The 21,691-nt window shown below is 42.2% G+C and overlaps 1 pseudogene; it reads right to left on the reverse strand.

Moving 5' to 3' along the window:
• Positions 1-12,785: 12,785 nt before the first annotated feature.
• Positions 12,786-14,361, reverse strand: LOC101357422 (60S acidic ribosomal protein P1 pseudogene; annotated as a pseudogene).
• Between the last annotated feature and the right edge of the window lie 7,330 nt (positions 14,362-21,691).

Genomic DNA, 21,691 nt, shown 5'->3' on the forward strand with positions numbered 1-21,691 from the left:
TCCTCCTAGTAGAAGACATGCTATCTCCACAGACACACATTTTAGCCCTCAGCTCTGCCAGCCACAGACCGTATGCTCAGATGTAAGGGGGGAAAAGGAGGGTAGGTGGGGAGGGGACATGTATAAGGAAACCCATTGCCATCCAGTCAATGCTGACTCATAGCTACCCTATAGGACAGAGTAGAACTGCCCCCTAGGGTTTCTAAGGCTGTAAAACTTTAGGGAAACAGACTGCCACAGCTTTCTCCAGCGGAGCAGCTGGTAGGTTCCAACAGACGTTTTGGTTAGCAGCCAAGGGAGTGCTTAACCATTGTACCACCACGGCTCCTTTATATAAGGAAAGTGGGAGAGTAAAGGAGAGAAGAGAGGAGATAGACAGGAGGGGGAAGGACATGAGGCATACATGTCAGAAGTCCAAAGGCAGGAATGACAGGAGGGCAGGGAAGAAGGTAGACAGAGGGAGGGGCTGGCTCCCCAAGTCCCAGCTAGGTCCCTCTGCCTGCACCTCTCCCATTCGGGCCCTGATTCTGGACTATCTGTCTGGGGACATGTTTGTTTCTCCCACTGGACTGTGTGCTCTGGGAGGGCAGGGTCCCAGGCTGTCTCAGACATTGTTGTGTCCCCAGCCTCTTGAGAGGCTGCTTAGTAAATATTCACTAAAGGACAGCTTAAAAAGACACCAGGTTACTGCAGCAGTCCAGGTTCAAGATGATGAGACCAGAGCTGAGACCAGAGAGAGTGCCTAGGGGAGGGTGATTGAGCCCCCCCTTTTCTTCTTCCTCCTCCTCCCACATTTGACTCCTCTCCCCAGCCCGCCCTCACTCAGCCCATGCAAGACCTGGCCTGGCCTGACCGCTGATTTCTCAACCTCAGTTCTGGCTCATGCTGTTCAAACTATTTCCTTTACAGATAAAACAAGCTCCAACCTTGCCAAGGTCAATGCCTGCGGTATGATGGATTGCTTTTGTGTGGCCTTACTCGCCATGGTCTTCTAACTCCCACCCAAGTGATTGGGTGGGACAGTGCAGATACGGTAATTGTGGCCCACCAAAGGGATTGATCAGTTTTGCCATCCGCTGGGCTTGAGGTGAGCCGCGCCAGAGGTGGGAGAGAGAGGATCCTACTACCACCAAAGATCAGCCAGGAGGAGAGGGTGCCGTGGGAGGGATGGTTGGTGTCAGAATTGGTAAAGATGGCACAGAGAGAGGAGAGGAGGCAGGTCAGACATCTGCCTCATGGGAATCAGCCTTGGGATGTTGATCTTGATTCTCCTTCACACTTGTGAAGTGAGAGGAGGTCAGACACCGCTCCCACACTGTTTTCACAATACTATTCTCCACCCTACACTCAGATCTGGCTGTTGGCAGAAGGAGGGTTGATTCGTAGGGATGGTGGAGTGAGTGGGACAGGGCCACTCTGACCAGGTGACCCCGTAGGGTCAAGGCTTGGAGTGGGTGCTGTGGTCCTGGAGGTGGTAACAGCTGGTGGATTTGAACTGCCGACCTTTTGATTAGCAGCCTGATCTCTTAGACACTGCGCCACCGGGTACCTATAGCCACTATAGGGGTTAGGATTTAGAACACATATTTGAGGGGGACACAATTCAGTCCATAACACTTGGTATCCATTAAGCAATAATTGGACAACAAAAATGTCCATCAACTGATGAATAAAGTTTGGTATATCCATACAATGGAGTATTGTTCAGCCTTACGAAGAAATGAAGTACTGATACATGCTACAACATGGATCAAACTCAAAAACTGTTCTTATATGCCCCCTGTGAAGAAGCATTGAAACTGCACTGTCTAGCTGGGAGCTGAGAAAGTCTGCTGGGGGGGAAGTTAGTGGGGCACTCCAGAGACCGCAGCCCCGCCTCTCTCTGGCTGACCCCATCTGCACTCTGGGCACCACTGTGTTTGCTGTTCTTCTGTAATGTTCCAAAAGAGTCATACCAGACCTCAGGCTCTGGCTGTCAGGGCGTTGGGATCTTGAGATCTCAATCTCCCTCTCCTCTTCCCTTTGCCTCTCATTCTCTCACCCTCTCTCCACCTCTCATATCTGTTTTATTCTCTCTCCCTGTCTTTCCCATTCTCCTTCTCTGTGTGTCTCTCATTCTCTCTCTCTACCTCCTCATTCTGAGCAACTTCTTCTCTCCTCTTCCCCCTCTTTGTCAGTCTCCACACCTCTTTCCCCTCCTATCTCCATCTCTCCCTTCTTTCTTTCTTCTATCTATCTCTGCTTAGCTCTCTGTCTTTGCTGCTCTTTAAATGACTCTCTATTTCTCTCTCTCTCCCTCCTCGCCCTCCCTTTCTTCTCTCTTTCTCCACTTCTCTTGCTCTCAGGGTCTGTCTTCCTCCTCGATTAGTGAGTGAAAGAGGCTTTGGGTACCCAAGTGGTCAGCTGTAGTTATTTCAGTGAGGAAGTGGGGGCAGGAGAAGCTGTCAGATGAGTAACCTTATATTATAACTGCAATAGAACCTAATAGTATTTTTTACTGTAACTTATTTTTTATTGTAGTGAAATATTTATAATAGAAAATTTACCATTTTAACCTTTTTAAAGTATACAACTTAGTGGCATTACGTCTGTTCACAATGTTGTACAAGCATGCCCACTATCTAATTCTAGAAATTTTTCATCACTTCAAATGGAAACTCCATACCCATTAAGCAGTCACTCCCCACTTCCCCTTTCCCAAGCCCCTGGCAAACACTAATCTACTTTCTGTCTCTATGGATTTGCCTGTTCTGGACCTTTCATATAAATGGAATCATACGATATATAGCTGTTTTGTCTGGCTTTTTTCACTTAGCGTAATTATTTTTAGTTTCTTCCGTGTTGTAGCATGTATCAGCATTTCATTTCTTTACAAGGCTGAACAATGCTCATTGTATGGATCTACCAAGCTTTGTTTATCTATTCATCAGTTGATGGACATTTTTGTTGTCCAGTTATTGCTTAATGGATACCGAGTGTTATGGATTGAATTGTGTCCCTCCTAAATATGTGTTGTAAATCCTAACCCCTATAGTGGCTACAGGTACCCTGGTGGCGCAGTGCCTAAGAGCTCAGGCTGCTAACCAAAAGGTGGGCAGTTTGAATCCACCAGCTGCTCCTTGAAAACCCTTTGGGGCCATTCCACTCTGTTCTATAAGGTCGCTGTGAGTCAGAATTGACTCGGCAGCAATGGTTTTTTTATGGTGGTTATAATCCCATTTGGGAATGGGTTTTCTTTTTTGTGTTAATGAGGCAGTATTAGTGTAAAGTGTGTCTTAGTCAATTTCTTTTGAGATGTAAAAGAGCATATTAAGCAAGCAAGAAAGCAGAGATGGGGGAAGATAGAAGCCAAGCCACAAGAGGATCACTGAGGGGAAGAAGCTGAAAGGACCTTCCTCCAGAGCCAACAGAGACAGAAAGGCTTCCTCTAGAGCTGGCACCTTGAATTTGGACTTCTAGCCTCCTAAACTGTGAGAAAATAAATTTCTGTTCATTAAAGCCACCGATTTGTGGTATTTCTGTTATAGCATCATTAGATAACTAAGACATCAAGCTTCTGTTTGGGGTGATGAAAAAGTTTTGGAAATAGAGAATGGTGATGGTTGTGCAACATTGTGAATGTAATCAGTGTCATTGAACGGTACACTTAAAAACGGTTAAAATGGCAAGTTTTATGCTATGCATATATATCTCATCACAATAAAAAATCTTTAAGTTAACCATGTTGTATTATCACACACATATTCCAACAAGAGAGTATCCTGTTGTCTTAGTTATATAGTGCTGCTATACAGAAATACCACAAGTGAATGGCTTTAACAAAGAGAAATTTATTCTCTCACAGTCTAGGAGATGAGAAGTCTGAATTCAGGGTGCTAGCTGCAGGGGAAGGCTTTCTCTCTCTGCCAGCTCTGGGGGAAGGTCTTTGTTATCAATCTGGGAGCTTCTTGGCACAGGAACCCTACATCCAAAGGATGTGCTCCCCTCCTGGTTCTTCATTCCTGGTGGCATGAGGTCCCCCTGTCTCTCTGCTCGCTACTCACTTTTATATCTCAAAGGAGATTGACTCAAAATACAATCTAATCTTGTATATTGAGTCCTGCTTCATTAACATAACTGCCTCTAATCCTGCCTCATTAACGTCATAGAGGTAGAATTTACAACACATAGAAAAATCACATCAGATGACAAAATGGTAGACAATCACACAGTACTGGGAATCATGGCCTAGCCAAGTTGACACACACTTTTGGGGGACACAATTCAATCCATAGCACCCGTTATGGTGTGTTTTGACGTACATTCAGGACATGCCTACCACTTGCTATCTGTCATTTTGTTATGTACCATCTCTGCTTCACACAACACAGAAGAAGCCATAGAAGGAAATTGGAGGCAAGATTCTAAGATTTGATGCAGTTTCAGATGCTCTGTAATGGTCAATGTTATGTGTCTACTCACCTGTACTGTGGTGCCCAGTTGTTTGGTCAAACACTAGTCTAGATGTTGCTATGAAGGTGTTTTGTAGAGATTAACATTTACAATCGGTTGACTCTAAGTAAAGGAGATTTCCCTCAATAATGTGAGTGGACCTCATCCAATCAGTTGAAGACCAGAAGAGCAGAAACTGAGGTTTCCAGAAGAAGAAAGAATTCTGCCTCGAGACTATAACAGATATCCTGGCTGAGTTTCCAAACTGCTGACCTGCCATATAATTTCAAACTCAAGACTCTGCAACATCAAGTGTTTACTGAGTTTCCAGCCTGCTCTACAAATACTGGACTTGCCAACCCCCACAATCACATGAGCCAATTCCTTAATCTCTATGGACTTAAGTGAGCCTGAGTGAGCTGTGCCAAGAACATCCCTCCCACGCTGTTTTGCTGTTGTATCCTGGGTGATGTAAACTGTAAAGCCATACCAAATATGAAACGGCTGAGACTGGGCAAACTGGGTAGCTATGATACAGGTGAAGCTTGAGTATCAACACGAAAACAAATGTGCCTCACAAATACAGCTACATTGCACCTGCATGACCTGCTTTGCCAGGTTAGGGTACAAGCATGGTACACCACTTTTATTTTCCAATTAATCACTTGAGACTTCACATGCCTGTGTCTGTCCCAAACTGCCCAGGAATCCAGGGGCTTATGCAGTCCACAGGTGTCAATTTTGATTCCAGAAGTCAGGCAGACAGAGAATGGCACAGTCCCCTGCGTCCACATCTACCTTCACTCCCAGATGATGTGTAAATTGGGTATTGCCCCACCCACTCCATTGCCATGGCGTTGCCCTCTCCTGTTACATCCAGCAGGGCATAGATGGCACACCCACGGGGCTTAACAAAGGGAAGTTAGTGGAGGGCCTGTCTACAGAGAGGGGCAGTGGTGGCTCAGTGGTAGAATGTTCGCCTTCCATGAGGGAGACCTGGGTTCAATTTCCAGCCAATGCGCCTTGAGCACAGACACCACCAGTCTGTCAGTGGAGGCTTGCGTGTTGTTATGATGCTGATCAGGTTTCAGCAGAGCTTCCAGACTAAGACAGACAAGGAAGAAAAGCCTGGTGCTCTACTTCCAAAAATCAGCCAATGAAAACCCTATGGATTGCAATAGTCCAGTCCCATAGTGCATGGGGTCACATTAGTTGGGGCTGACTCAATGGCAGCCAACAACAACAACAGCTACAGAGGTGTAGCCAGGGTCAAGACAACCACCAAGGAATGGTAAAGCATCCAAGGAATAGCAACAGTGGGAAGCTGTTATCACCTTTAAGCCTGAAGGAATAGGAGGAAGAGGAGCTATTACTGGAACCATGGAAAAGAAGCTATGAACCAATGGCTGGACAGGAATGCAGCCATGCCAAAAACAAAGTGAGGCATAAAGGGACTTCTGTCTTATCCTGGGGCCTTCCATTGGCTGAACCCAACCAGAAGTCAAAAACCAAGGTATCCTTCAGTTCATAGGCATCAGCCCCACCCTACCCCAGGGCACAGAGTTGGGCAGAAGATGGGGCTGGGGGAGGGGGTCACGAGAATATCCAGCACACTTCACCAGATGTCTAGACAGAGGATTTTGGTACAACACTTGGTCTCCAAGGTCGTAGCTCTTGTAGCTCAAACTCATGTCCTCTGCCACTGTTTCTCAAAGCATGTTCATCACGCAACAACAACAATTTGGTTGTTGATTAGCTCAAGCCCACTCCAGATCATCTCCCTTTTGATGAATTAAACATCAACTGATTTGGGACCTTAATTACATTTCAAAATCACTTCTCCTTTGTCATATTCTACTGGCTAGAAGCAGGTCACAGGTCCTGCTGACACTCTGTTGAGAAAAAGAAAAGAAGTCCCTGGCATCAAGGAACTGGTGTGGTACTCTCACCGAGGCTGTGGTGTTGCTGTGAGCTGGCCTGGCACTCACAGCTAGGCCTTGGTGCTCTCTTGTTGAACATAACCAGTTTTATAGAACATCACTTCAGACAAGGCCACTTTGTGGCCATGATGTAGCAAGACAAAATCAAGACTATGCCATGATCATGTCTGAGCACAGACAAAACATGAACATTGTCCAAGTCACAAAATACCAAATATCCTCTCTCCCAGCTAGTATGAGTGACTGCTGCTTCTTTTCCAATTACAGCTTTAGTCTTGGTGGAGTCTGCCATCTCTATAAACCTGTTGCCATTGAGTTGATACTGACTCATAGCAACCATATAGGACAGAATAGAACTGCCCCATAGGGTTTCCAAGGAGCTGCTGGTGGATTCAAACTTCCAACCTTTTGGTTAGCAACCGAGCTCTTAACCACTGTGCCACCAGGGCTCCTCTCTATAGATTAAAAAACAAAACAAAACAAAAACCATTGCCATCGAGTCGATTCCGACTCATAGAGACCCTGTAGGACAGAGTAGAAAAGCTCCATAGGATTTCTAAGGAGTGGCTGGTGGATTCAAACTGGAAACCTTTTGGTTGGCAGCCAAACGCTTAACCACGGCACCACCAGGGCTCCTCTCTATAGATAGGAGTTATTAAAACACTCAACCATAGAACTGACTCTGCTTCCTGACAGCATCCAATCCAGAACAAAGCCTCACTTCCTAAAACCCTCTCCCAAAATCACCTAAAACGCACCCAAATCCTATAATAAGTCTTTTCTAACATCCTCATACTGAGATGTCCCTCAGTTCCCAATGGTGTGAGTTCTCTCACCCTGCAACAAGTAATAAACCCAACTTGTTCAACCGTAAGTGTGTTCTTGATGGCCTTTGACTGGAGAAATTGAAGTGTCAAATCGTCTTAGGGACGATTTGCTTGCAAGAAAGAGGTCCAGTTTTAAAAAAAGAAAGCGAGTTAAAGGAGTGCAAATAAAAGGATACAAAGCAATTTCTTGGAACTCATTATGAGAAATAGAGCTGGGTGTCAGTGTGGGGTTAACTTTACCCAAAGAATTTGATCTCTGTCTTGATTCCTGGGAGATAACCTCTAAAACCTTGGAATTTCCCCAATGATTGAAGTGTCTTTTATCTGTAAGGGTTCCAAATCAGACCTGACAAGTTATGTTAATGAGGTGACTCAGGTTGGGGTAGCCATGTCAGAAAATCCTGTGGTGTGTTCTCAGCTGACCTCAGGGGAGGGAGACACTATACAGTCAATCATGTCTACATAATGAGGTCCCAATAAAGGCTCTAGACACGGAAGCCCCATGGTCTTCCTGGTTGGTGAAGACATCAATGCACGTTGGAGGGTAACTCATCCCTGTTTGGGGCACAAAAGATCCACATTGAGAACCCCTTAGACTTCACCCCATGCATCTCTTCATTTGTATCTTTTTTGCTATAATAAAACTGTAATCATAAGTATAGCACTTTCTGAGAGTTCTGTGAGTGGTTCTAGTGAATTATTGAAATTGAGGGAGCAGTGGGAGCCTGTGATGATTAAGGTTGTATGTTATCTTGGCTGGGCCATGATTCTCAGTGGTTTATCAGTTATGTAATGATGTAGTTTGGCAGTGATGTGATGATGTAGTTTGACAGTTACATAATGATGTAATCTGGCAGTTGTGTAATGATGTGGTTATCCTCCATTTTGTTATATAATGTAATCCCATCCAAGATGTTATCTGATGTGATCAGCCAATCAGTTGTAAGGAGAGTTTCCTCGGCGGTGTGGCCTGCTTACAATATATACAGACGTTCTGCCAAAACTCTCTGGGCCCTGCATCTGGCTTGTCATCATCTTACCTGCAGTTCTTGGGACTTGACCCAGCAGCCTACCATATTGCCTGCTGATCTTGGAATTCATTGGCCTCTGCAGCCTGTGAGCCAGCAGCCTGCTGTCTGATCTGCTGATCTTGTTTCATCAGTCCCTGCAGCTAAGTAGGTCAGAAGAAGCCTCCAGTCTGATGCCTGACCTATGGACTTGGAACTTTATGGCCCCTATCACCACGTGAGCCATTTTCTTGAGATAAATCTCTCTCTCTTTCTCTCTCACTATATACATACACACTTCACTGGTTTTGCTTCTCTAGAGAACCCAGCCTAAGCCAGCAGGTCAGAAGTGAGGGTGTTGTGGGGACCTCCAAGCTTGCAGCTGACATCTGAGGCCTTTGACAGACTTGGCAGTCTGGAGGACTATGTCCTTTAACTTGAGACTTGACCTATTCCTGGCAGTTAGGGTCAGAAGAAGAAGTATTGTATCTGTAGTTGAACTGGAACTGAATGAAGTGGAATAGATAGTTTGCATTGATTATAGGTATTGATATACAATTGATCATTACAGTTGGATGTCAGAGAAGTGGGATTTGACTTTCCAAGCATTCAGTCTTTCTCTGGGGTCTCATAACCTTGTGTTTTGCCTCTATCAACATGCTTGCTTAATCTCCTCTCCGTAGATCAGCTTCTAGAAGGCTCTTAACTTGTGATCATACAGACTGTGGCTTTCCATGCTATTGTGATTTACTCAAGCAAAGTGACTCTGGGTTCAAAATCTCAAACCACTGTGGCCAAGACGGTGAGGAAATGCAGTAAAAATATATGGTTGTGAAGATATCCTTTGGCATAGGCTATGGGCAGAGCCCTGGTGGTGCACTGATTAAGAGCTATTGCTGCTAACCAAAAGGTGAGAAGTTCGAATCCACCAACCGCTCCTTGGAAACCCTACGGGGCAGTTCTACTCTGTCCTATAGGGTTGCTATGAGTCAGAATTGACTCGATGGCAATGGGTTTTGGGTTTTTATGGGTGGGGAATAACCTCAAAACGTCCCTTTAGTCAGAGTGATACCACCCTCATGGACTGCCCACCCAACCTCTAGATAGTTGCCTTTAGATTTAGTGCTGATGTGGAAGCTATAGACAAGGAATGAGGGTCACATGTTATAAATAATGGCAAGTTAGACAGAAGGCAACCAGTTCTTTCCTCAGAGAAGGTGTGGGTACAGCACATAGTGAGACTCATATGGCCTCCTCTCGGATACACTTTACTGATCTGAGTATCTTCTGGAAGCTCTCCTAAGCACTGAATCTTTAGAGATATTAAAATTATTGGGAGTGACAGGAAAGACCTGGGATAGTGGTCCATGTTGACCTCAAGGTTTGACCCTGACAGAACCCAGATATCTGAAGGCTTAAATAAATGTCTGAATGAGTGGATTAAAAAAAGAAGAACAAGAACTTAGGAAGGGTACATCCCCTAAATAATGTGCATGGTTGAACTGTTGGAAAGGGTGGGCTCTTGGAAAAGAATGACTTTAGAGGTAAGTAGTGGCTAGAACACTTAATACCTTGAGTACAAGCAATGGAAAGTGACTCTGCTATTGTAAGCAAAAGGGAGATGTACTGAAAAGTATCTTGGTTATCTAATGCTGCTGTAACAGAAAGACCACAAGTGGGTGGCTTTAAAGAACAGAAATTTATTTTCTCACAGTTCTCGAGGTTAAAAGTTCAAAGCAGGGCCTTGACTGTGTGGATTCCTTCATTGTCAGCAGCCCTAGATGTTCCTTGGTACTTTAGCATTCCTTGGCTTGTACATTATTCTCACATGGCATCTGTCTTCCCCCATATGTGTGAGACAGTTCTGCTAAAATATCTGTTTATAGTCTGGAAGCAGAACACACCCTAGGAAAATTCTCTTCTCAAATGATTGATTACATGATATTATGGAAGGTGATCACATTACGTTACATTAAACCAAACACCAAACTAGTTGCTATTGAATCGATTCTGACTCGTGGCGACCCCATGTGTTTCAGAGTAGAACTGCACTCCATAGGGTTTTCAATGGCTGTAATCTTTCAGAAATAGATCGCCAAACCTTTCTTCCAAGGCACTTCTGGGTGGATTCAAACCACCAATCTTTAGGTTAGTAGCTGACTGCTTAACCATTTACACCACCCAGGGCTCCTTACATTACATTACATGTAAGGTAATGACAGGACATTACATGGATCCACGGTCCTGCAAAGGTTAAGCACTTGGGTGCTAACTGAAAGGTTGGTGGTTCAAATCCACCCAACGCCTCCACGGGAGAAAGACCCGGCGATCTGCTTCTGTCAAGATTACAACCTAGAAAACCCTATGGGGCAGTTCTACTCTATTACATGGGATTGCTATGAGTCGGAAATCAACTCGATGGCACCCAACAACAACATATTACATTGCATAGCCTTACATTACATCATATTACATCATATTACACTACATTGTGAAAGATAATCTGATCTACCCAAAGCCAACTGATTTCATCACATGTAACTACTCCGTGGCAGCAAATAGACTAGTGTTTGGCCAACAACTGGAAACTACAGCCTAGCAAGTTGACACATAAAATTAACCATCACAGAAGGATATAAGTGAGTCATAGACTCCAAGGCTGCTGCTGCTGCTAAAATAAAGCTGACTTGCAAGTATTTTTTCCTTCCTCAAGATTCAAAGGCCAAGGAGTGAGCACTTGAAGAATAAAGATTAGGTCTTGTGTCTGTCCTCTAGCTATGAGGGGGCTGGGTAGGTGAAGAATCTTGCTTCTTGTGGTATGCTGAATTATTGTTCCCAATTTTTTAATCTCTTTTACTAGGATTGGAGCCCTGGTGGCTGGCAGCACAGTGGTTAAAAACGCATCTGCTAACCAAAAGGTTGGCAGTTAGAATCCATCAGCTGCTCCTTGGAAACCCTATGGGGCCGTTCTACTCCATCCTACAGGGTTGCTATGAGTCGGAATCAACTCAACAGCAACAGGTTTGGTTTCTTTTTTCCTACTAGGCTTGTACACCACACCCTTTACCATGTAACTCTGTAATACCTCTGTACTAATAAACAAGGGGCAAGAAGGGAAAATCCCAGTTTTATTGCTGACTGCATGGTAAGGATCAGCATGAATCCAATTCCCACCTGAAAATGGATCCAGTATTCACTGTCCCACTTCTCCATTCTCGTTGCCAGCCTCCCAAGCAGAACTCTCTCTCTCCAATCTCAGCCACCCAGAGCTGGGTCACAAGTTATATAGACACCTGCTGTCCATGCAGCATTTCTCTGACCCACGGTCAGCTGGGTTACAGCTTACAAGTTAGAAGTACTCTGTCTTTCAGATTGCCAGATAGGCAAATGCCGGCCACTGCGGACTTACTGCCCCATGGGTTTTTAATTTATTGGAATGGCTCATAGAATTCACAGAGAGTATATATACTTGAAGCACTTACTGATGAAGATGAAGATCAAAGACCACAGCCTTCAGTATGGATCACACCTCAACATAAAGAAAACAAGAATCCTTACAACTGGACCAATAAACAACATCACGATAAACGAGAAAAGATTGAAGTTGTCAAGGATTTCATTTTACTTGGATCCACAATCAACACCCATGGAAGCAGCAGTCAGGAAATCAAATGACACATTGCATTGGGCAAATCTGCTGCAAAATGTCTCTTTAAAGTGTTAAAAAGCAAAGACGTCACCTTGAAGACTAAGGTGGGCCTGACCCAAGCCATGGTGTTTTCAGTCGCCTCATATGCATGTGAAAGCTGGACGATAAATAAGGAAGACCAAAGAAGAATTGACGCCTTTGGATTGTGGTGCTGGCAAAGAATATTGACTATACCATGGACTGCCAAAAGAACAAACAAATCTATCTCAGAAGAAGTACAAGACTTTATCTCACATAATTTGGAGATGTTATCAGGAGGGATCAGTCCTTGGAGAAGGACATCATGCTTGATAAAGTAGAGGGTCAGTGAAAAAAAGGAAGACCCTCAACAAGATGGATTGACACAGTGGCTGCAACAATGGGCTCAAGCATAATGATTGTGAGGATGGCACAGGACCGGGCAGTGTTTAGTTCTGTTGTACATAGGGTCGCTATGAGTTGGAACCGACTCGACAGCACCTAACAACAATAACACATCTATACTTACTATTACCCATTAATTATAATCAGAAAGGATACAAAGAGACACACAGAGTGAGGTCTGGAAGGGGTCCTGGTGCAAGGCTTCGATTGTCCCCAGGGACGAGCCACTCTTCTCAGAGCAGGTGCTCATGCCAATCTGGAAATCTCCAGCTACTTCAACATTCTGGGCCTTTTATCATCTTCTTTGCATAGTCATAACTGGGGCCCAATGGCATAGTCATGATTGATTGATCATTGAATATGCATGATTGAAATCATGCCCCCTTCCTTCCTGAGGTTGTCTGACCAGGTGTGGTCTTTGTGGTTCCCACTTATCTGCACACATTTTCAAATGGTGACTGGCGATTTAGAAGACAAAGATACCTCAATTACTGGAAAATTCCAAGGGCTACCTTTCCTAAACCAAAGGCAAAGGCCAAATTGAGTTTTTGTGAGTGGAACATATTTCCCAGACTCACTGGTGCCTTTTCTTTGTCAATTGAGATGATTATGAGGTTCTTTTCCTCAGGTCTATTAATGTGATGTATTACACTGATTGATTTTGTTATGATGAAACACTCTTACATTTCTGGAATAAATCTCACTTGAGCAAGGTATATAATCATGTTAATATACCATTGTATTACTGGGTGGAAACCCCAGGTTCTTGCTCGGCATGACTCGTATTGGCCAGTAAATGAGCCACTAAGGCGGGAGAACAGGAAAGCCACCTTTATTTCATTGTACGAGGAAAAGGAGCCATTCGGAGCTGTTGTTGCCAAGACTGCTCCCCAAGGGCTGGCAAGCAAGTTACTTTTAAGGGGTTTACAAGTAGGAAGTTCATACAAGTTACATCAGCAACATTCTTAATCATACTACGGAGGCGCAGTAGGGTTTACATATAACGTCCAAGCAACAGCAGGATTCTAATGCAAAATGGCGGAGAGGAAGCCCAGCAAAGGAAACAGGACTTTTAATACAACGCTGTGGGGGCTCTGTCTCAATTGGATTTGGTTTGCTAGTATTTTGTTGATGATATTCATAAGGAATCTTGGTCTGTAATTTTATTTTCTTGTGGCATTCCCTCCAATTCTGGTTTTTGTTTTATGGAAGAGTTTGAGAAGGATTGGTGTTAATTCTCCATAAATATTTGGTAGAATTCCTTTCTTCGTTGGGAGGCTTTTGATTGCTGATTCAATCTCTTCAGTTGTTATAGGTCTGTTGAGATTTTCTACTTCTTCTTGAGTCAATTTAGGTAATTTGTGTGTTTCTAGAAATTTGTCCATTTCATCTAGATTATCTAATTTGCTAGCATACAATTGTTCATAGTATTCTCTTATAACTCTTTTTATTTCTGTAGAAATGTCTTCACATTTATCTGATTTTAGTTATTTACATCTTCTCTCTTTTTTTCTTCATTAGGTCTAGCTTAAAGTTTTGTCAGTTTTATTGATCTTTTCAAACAACCAACTTCTGGTTTTATTGATTCTATTGTTTTTCTAGTCTCTATTTTTTTTTTTTATCTCTGTACTAATCTTTATTATTTCTTTCCTTCTGCTAGCTTTTATTTATTTATTTTTTGTTTTAGGTCCAGCTTTTTATTGAACATGTTACAAAAGGGGTTTAGTAAAAAACAAACAAATAAAAAAAAACAAAAAACAAAGCCCGTGTGATCATCAGACTCTTCAGATTCTTCTTTCTTTGCTTCCACATTCTTCTCAGCTGGGGCAGCAGTGGTGGAGGGGGGAGGTCCTCCCACTGGTGCAGCGCCAACTTCTGGGCGGGTTCACCAGCCCCTACATTGCAGATGAGGCTTCCGATGTTGATGTTGGCCAAGGCCTTTGTGAACAAGCCTGGCCAGAAGGGTTCAACATTTATACAGCCGCTTTAATGAGGATATTGTTCTTATCCTCTGTGACAGTTACCTCATCATTGTGCAAAGTGAGGGCTGAGTAGATGCAGGTGAGCTTGAATAACGAGGCCATGGTGCTGGAGTGCTGGGCTGGCAGCTGCCAAGCATGGTGCTAGTCACAGGATGAAGTGAGGCCTCACCCCAACGCGTCCTTAGCTTCCTTGGAAGAACTGAGCACCTTAGCAGCAGCTGAGGAAAAAGGTCTCCTTCTGCTAGCTTTTGACTTAATTTGCTCTTCTTCCTCAATGTTTAAAGTTAGATTATTGATTTGAGATCTTCTTTTTTAATGTTGGCATCCAAAACCAAACCAAACCCACTGCTGTTGAGTCAATTTCTACTTACACTGACCCTATAGGACAGAGTAGAACTGCCCCATACGGTTTCCAAGGCTGTAAATCTTTATGGAAGCAGACTGCCACATCTTTGTCCCGCAGTGTTGTTGTTGTTGTTAGGTGCCATCGAGTCGGTTCCGACTCATAGTGACCCCATGCACAATGGAATGAAACACTGCCTGGTCCTGCACCATCCTCACAATTGTTGCTATGCTTAAGCCATTGTTGCAGCCACTGTGTCAATCCATCTTGTTGGGGGTCTTCCTCTTTCTTGCTGACCCTCTACTTTACCAAGCATGATATTCTTCTCCAGGGACTGATCCTTTCTGATTCCATGTTCACAGTATGTGAGACGTAGGCTTGCTTCTAAGGAGCATTCTGTCTTCCAAGACAGATTTGTTCATTATATATGCCTACATGCCCACAACGTAGGCATATATAACTACAAATTTCCCACTAAGCACACTGCTTTCACTGCATCTCATAAGTTGTGGTATATTGTGCTTTCATATTCATTCATCTGTAAGTATTTTCTATTTTCCCTTGTGATTCCTTGTCTGACCTATTGGTTGCATAATAGTGTGTTGTTTAATTTTGACATATTTGCACAATTTCCAGTTTTCCTTCTGTTATTGATTTTCAGTTTCATGCCACTGTGGACAGAGAAAATACTTTGTGTGATTTCAAATCTTTTTAACTTTATTGTGACTTTTTTTTATGACCTAATATATGATCTATCCTGAAGAATATTCCATGTGCACTGGAAAAGAATGAGTATTCTCCTTCTTGGATGAAGTGTTCTGTGGGGTCTAGCTGGTTTATAGTGTCGTTCAAGTACTCTGTTTCCTTACTGAAATTCTGTCTAGATTTCTTTCCACAACTGAAAGCAGTGTATTGAAGTCTCCAAATATTATTGCAGAACTGTCAATTTCTCCCTTCAATTCTGTGAATGTTTGGTTCATATATCTTGAGGCTCTGTAGTTAGGTTCATATATATTTATCTCTTCTTGATGAAATGATCCTTTTATCATTATATAATGTCCTTTGTCTCTTGTAATAGATTTTTACTTAAAATCTATTTTGTCTGATCAATATAGCCACTCCAGCTCTCTTTTGGTTACCATTTGCATTGATTATTTTTTTCATGCTTTCATTTTCAACCTATCTGTATCTTTGGTTCTAAAGTCTCTTGTAGACAGTACATAGTTGGATCATGTTTTCTTATCCATTCTTCTACTCCCTGCCTTTTGATTGGAAAGTTTAATCCATTTGCATTTAAAGTAATTATTGATAAGAAAGGACTTACTTCTGCCATTTTACTGTTTGTTTTCTGTGTCGTCTCCCTTTTTGTCCCTCGTATCCTGTAATACTTCCTTCTTTTGTGTTTGGTTGATTTTTTGTAGTAAACCATTTTGATATTCTGATTCCTTTCTTCTTTCATTTTTTTGTATATTTTTTAGATTTTTTTTTTTTTGTGATGTTATGGATTGAATTGTGTCCCCCAAAAATGTGTGTCAACTTGGCTAGGCCATGATTCCCAGTATTGTGTAACTGTCCTCCATTATGTGATCTGATGTGATTATCCTGTGCATTGTAAATCTTAACCTGTATGATGTTAATGAGGCAGGATGCAATCTACAAGATTCGGTTGTATCTTTAGTCAATCTCTTTTGAGATATTAAAGAGAGAAGCAAACAGAGAGATATGGGGACATCATACCACCAAGAAAGAAGAGCCGGGAGCACAGCGTGTCCTTTGGACTTGGGGTCCCTGTGTTGAGAAGCTCCTAGACCAGGGGAAAATTGATGACAAGGATCTTTGCCTAGAGATGACAGAGAAAGAAAGCCTTCCCCTGGAGCTGGTGCACTGAATTCAGACTCCTAGCCTCCTAAACTGTGAGAGAATAAACATCTGTTTGTTAAAGCCATCCACTTGAGGTATTTCTATTATAGCTGCACTAGAAAACTAAGACAGGTGGTTGCCGTTTGCATTACACTTAATATTCTAAATTTATAACAATCTATTTTGAATTTATATCAACTTAACTTCAGTAGTATACAGGTACTCTGTTTCTATACAGCTTCATTTTATGTTGTTGCTCTCACAAATTACATCTTTATACATTGTGTGCCCAATAACATAAATTTATAATTGTTTTTATGCATTTGTGTTTTAAGTCATGTAAGCTATAACAAGTAGAGTTACAAGCCAAAAATACAATAAACTGAGACTTTATTTTTGCCCATAAAATTACCTTTACCAGGAATCTTTATTTCTTCATATAGCTTCAAGTTACTGTCTAGTGTCCTGTCATTACAACCTGATCCCTGGAGCACTTTTTGTAGGGCAGATATACTAGTAATAAAAACCCTTAGCTGTTGTTTATCTGAATATGTCTTAATTTCTCCCTCATATTTGTAGGACAGTTTTCAGGAAATGCCTGCTTCTTTTACACTCTGCATGAATTCTGAGATAAACAAAACGGAGACGAGCACCTTGCATCAGTCATTCAGGTAGTTCCCCCAGACAGATAGAAACAGATACACAATAATTTGTGAATAAAATCTATGCTTCCCTCTCTGGAGTCAGGGATCAGGTTCCTCTCTGGGAATGCAGGTTGTCACAGCTTTTAAATAGCCACTGAACTGGGAAGGCATGGGGCTTGGGAATATATAGAAAACCAAAGCTTTCCTACCATTTTGAAGTTACCTTTTTTAAATTATTCAGCATTTGCTTAGTTCCTATAAACCTTTGACTAGTTCCTAGAATCCTGAGAACATTGATTCCACCCATTTCTGCTTTTGTGTGTGTGTGTGTGTTTCCGTGTTGGGATGGGAGCGTGAGCCACTTATGCCACCATCTTGCTGACGTCACTCCCTGTTGGGTTTTAATTCCATTGCGTTTTTGTGAAAATGCATTGTGATGTAGTGGAGAAAGCACTGGATGAGGAATCTGGAATCTTGGGTTCCATTTCTTCCTCATCTATTTATTTCCCTGGAGATATTGGCTATCCACCTCTCTTCTTAGGTCTTAGTCTCCTAATGTCTAAGATGTGGCGCTGGAGTAGATAGCATCTTTCAGATTAAACACTAGTTTATGATCTATACTCACATCCCAAATTTATTTTAAGAATCAAGTGAGATAATGACTTCAAGAGTACTTTGTAGATGGCCAGTCACTTGGGAAAGTATTTTGCAATGCTTGTGACTGATAACCTATGCTGTAAATAACCCACCCCCTTCCATTTACTTCCTATTGCAGTGTCCAGTTTTGGTATCTTAGCACTTATCACAGCCTGTCATTATCTTGTTTATTTATTTTCTTCCCCAAATGATGTCAGTTCCACTAGGGCAAGGTCTTCTCCCTGGTTCACTGTCAAATCTCATCCTCAGCACTTTGCCTGTCACATGGTAGGCATTCAGTGAACAGATATCAAATGAATGCTGAAGGGCTTTGTAAATCCCCTTCAAGTACTTTGTAAATTTTAAGCAGTCGTCAAGTGTTTTTCTACCTGAAAGTGTTCTGAAGCTAGAAGAAAAGCCCTTTGGAATTTAACAGCTTCCTTGTGAACATTGTTGTTGTTGTGAGGTGCCATCGAGTTGGTTTCAACTCATAGCAACCCCATGTGCAACAGAAAGAAATACTGCCCAGTCCTGCGTCATCCTCACAATCCTTGTTATGCTTTAGCCTATTGTTGCAGCCACTGTGTCAACCCATCTCGTTGACAGTCCTCCTCTTTTTTTGCTGACTGTCTAATTTACCGACATATTGTCCTTCTCCAGGGGCTGGTCTCTCCTGATAATACGTCCAAATTACGTGAGACAAAGTCTCACCATCCTCGCTTCCAAGGAGCACTCAGGCTGTATTTCTTCCAAGACAGACTGGGCAGTCCATGGTATATTCAATATTCTTCACCAACACCTTAATTCAAAAGCATCAATTCTTCTTCGGTCCTCCTTATTCATTGTCCAGCTTTCACATACATATGAGACATGTGAAAACACCATAGCTTGGGTCAGGCGCATCTTAGTCCTCAAAGTGACATCTTTGCTTTTCAACACTTTGAAGAGATCTTTTGCAGCAGATTTGCCCAGTGCAATGTGTCGTTTGATTTCTTGACTGCTGCTTCTTTGGGTGTTGATTGTGGATCCAAGTAAAATGAAATCCTTGACAACTTCAATCTTTTCTCCATTTATCATGATGTTGCTTATTGTTCCAGTTGTGAGGATTTTTGTTTTCTCTTTGATCTTCCTCAGTAAGTGCTTCAAGTCCTCTTCATTTTCAAGCAAGGTTTTGTCATCTGCATAATGCAGGTTGTTAATGAGTCTTGCTCCAATCCTGATGCCACGTTCTTCTTCACATAATCCAGCTTCTTATATTATTTGCTCAATGTACAGATTGAATATGTACGGTGAAAGGATACAACCCTGACACACACCCTTCCTGACTTTAAACCACGCAGTATCCCCTTGTTCTGTTTGAATGACTTCCTCTTGGTCCATGTACAGCTTCTTTTTTTTTTTTAATGGCTACCTTTTATTTATTTTATTGTACTGTAGATGATGGTTTACAAAACAAACTAGCTTCTTATTAAACAATTAGTACGCATATTGTTTTTTAACATTGGTTACTAACCCCACAACATGTCAACACTCTCCCTTCTCAACCTTGGGTTCCCCATTACAAGCTTTCCTGTCTCCTCCTGCTTTCTAGTCCTTGCCCCTGGGCTGGTGTGCCCCTTTAGTTTCATTTTGTTTTATAGGTCTGTCTAATCTTCGGCTGAAGGGTGAACCTCAGGAGTGACTTCATTACTGAGCTAAAAGTGTTTCTGGGGGCCATACTCTTAGGGTTTCTCCAGTCTGTGTCAGACCAGTAAGTCTGATCTTTTTTTGTGAGCTAGAATTTTGTTCTACATTTTTCTCCAGCTCTGTCTGTGACCCTCTTTTATGATCTCTGCCAGAGCAGTCACTGGTGGTAACTAGGAACCATCCAGCTGTGCTGGACTCAGTCTGGTGGAGGCTGCAGCAGTTGTAGTCCACAAGTCCCTTGGACAAGTCTTAACCCCTGTGTCTTTGGTTTTCTTCATTCTCTCTTGCTCCCAATGGGGTGACACCAGTGGAGTATCTTAGAGGGCTGATCACAAGCTTTTAAGACCCCAGATGCTATCATCAAAGTAGAACGTAGAAGATTTTCCTTATAAACTATGTTATGCCAATTGAGCTAGATATTCTCCGAGACCATGGTCCTCATAGCCCTCTACCCAGCAATTTGTTCCCTCAGGGAGTTTGGATGTGTCCATGGAGCCTCCATGACCCTGCCATGAGCACAATTAAGTGTTCTGGAATTCCCATTCTGTGAAATATTATCCATAATTTGTTATGATCCACACAGTCGAATGCTTTCACATAGTCAGTAAAACACAGGTAAACATCTTTCTGGTATTCTTTGTTTTCAGCCAGGATCCATCTGACATCAGCAATGACGTCCCTGGTCACGTCCTCTTCTGAATCTGGCTTGAATTTCTGGCAGTTCCTTGTTGATATACTGGTGCAGCTGCTTTTGAATCATCTGCAGCAAAATTTTACTTGTGTGTGATATTAATGATATTGTTCGATAATTTCCAAATTTTGTTGGATCACCTTTCTTTGGAATGGGCACAGATATGGATCTCTTTCAGTCGGTTGACCAGGTAGCTGTCTTCTATATTTCTTGGCAGAGACAACTGAGTACTTCCAGCACTGCATCTATTTGTTGAAACATCTCAATTGGTATTCTGTCAATTCCTGGTGCCTTGTTTTTTGCCAATGCCTTCAGAGCAGCTTGGACTTCTTCCTTCAGTACAGTTCTTGATCATATGCTACCTCCTGAAATGGCTGACCATTGACCAATTCTTTTTGGTACACTGACTCTGTGTATTCCTTCCATCTTCTTTTGATGTTTCCTGCGTAATTTAATATTTTCCCTGTAGAATCCTTTAATATTGCAACTCAAGTCTTGAATTTTTTCTTCAGGTCTTTCAGCTTGAGAAGTCCTGAGCATGTTCTTCCTTTTTTGTTTTCTAACTCCAGGTCTTTGCACATTTCATTGTAATACTTTATTTTGTCTGCTAGAGCTGCCTTTGAAATCTTCTGTTCAGCTCTTTTACTTCATCATTTCTTTCATTTGCTTTAGCTACTCTACGTTCAAGAGCAAGTTTCAGAGTCTCTTCTGACATCCGTTTTGGCCTTTTCTTTCTTTCCTGTCTTTTCTATGATCTTTTGCTTTCTTCATGTATGATGTCCTTGATGTCATTCCACAACTCATCTGGTCTTTGGTCATTAGTGTTCAAATCTGGTCTTCGGTCATTAGTATTCAAGTCTATTCTTGAGATGGTCTCTAAATTCAAGTGGAATATACTCAAGGTTGTATTTTGGCTCTCGTGGTCTTATTCTAATTTTCTTCAACTTCAACTTGAACTTGCATATGAGTAACTGATGGTATGTTCTGCAGTTGGTCCCTGGCCTTGTTCTGACTGATGATATTGAGCTTTTCCATTGTCTCTTTTCACAAATGTAGTCGATTTGATTCCCGTGTATTCCATCTGGCAAGGTCCATGTGTATAGTCTCCATTTATGTTGTTGAAAAAAGATACTTGCAATGAAAAAGTCGTTGGTCTTGCAAAATTCTGTCATGTGATCTCCACCATCATTTCTATCATCAATGCCATATTTTCCAACTACTGTTCCTTCTTCTATGTTTCCAACTTTTGCATTCCAATCAACAGTAATTATCAATGCAACTTAATTGCGTGTTTGATCAATTTCAGACTGCAGAAGTTGGTAAAAATCTTTAATTTCTTTATCTTTGGCCTTAAAATTTGGTGTATAAATTTGAATAATAGTCATATTAACTGGTCTTCCTTGTAGGAATATGAATGTTATCCTATCCCTGTCAGTGTTGTACTTCAGGATACATCTTGAAATGTTCTTTTTTTAAACTTTTTTAATTGTACTTTACATGAAGGTTTACAGAACAAATAGTTTCTCATTAAACAGTCAGTACACATATTGTTTTATGACATTGGTTAACAAC

The sequence above is a fragment of the Trichechus manatus genome, unplaced genomic scaffold, assembly GCF_000243295.1.
Source record: "Trichechus manatus latirostris isolate Lorelei unplaced genomic scaffold, TriManLat1.0 scaffold00216, whole genome shotgun sequence".
Taxonomy (NCBI): Eukaryota; Metazoa; Chordata; class Mammalia; order Sirenia; family Trichechidae; genus Trichechus; species Trichechus manatus.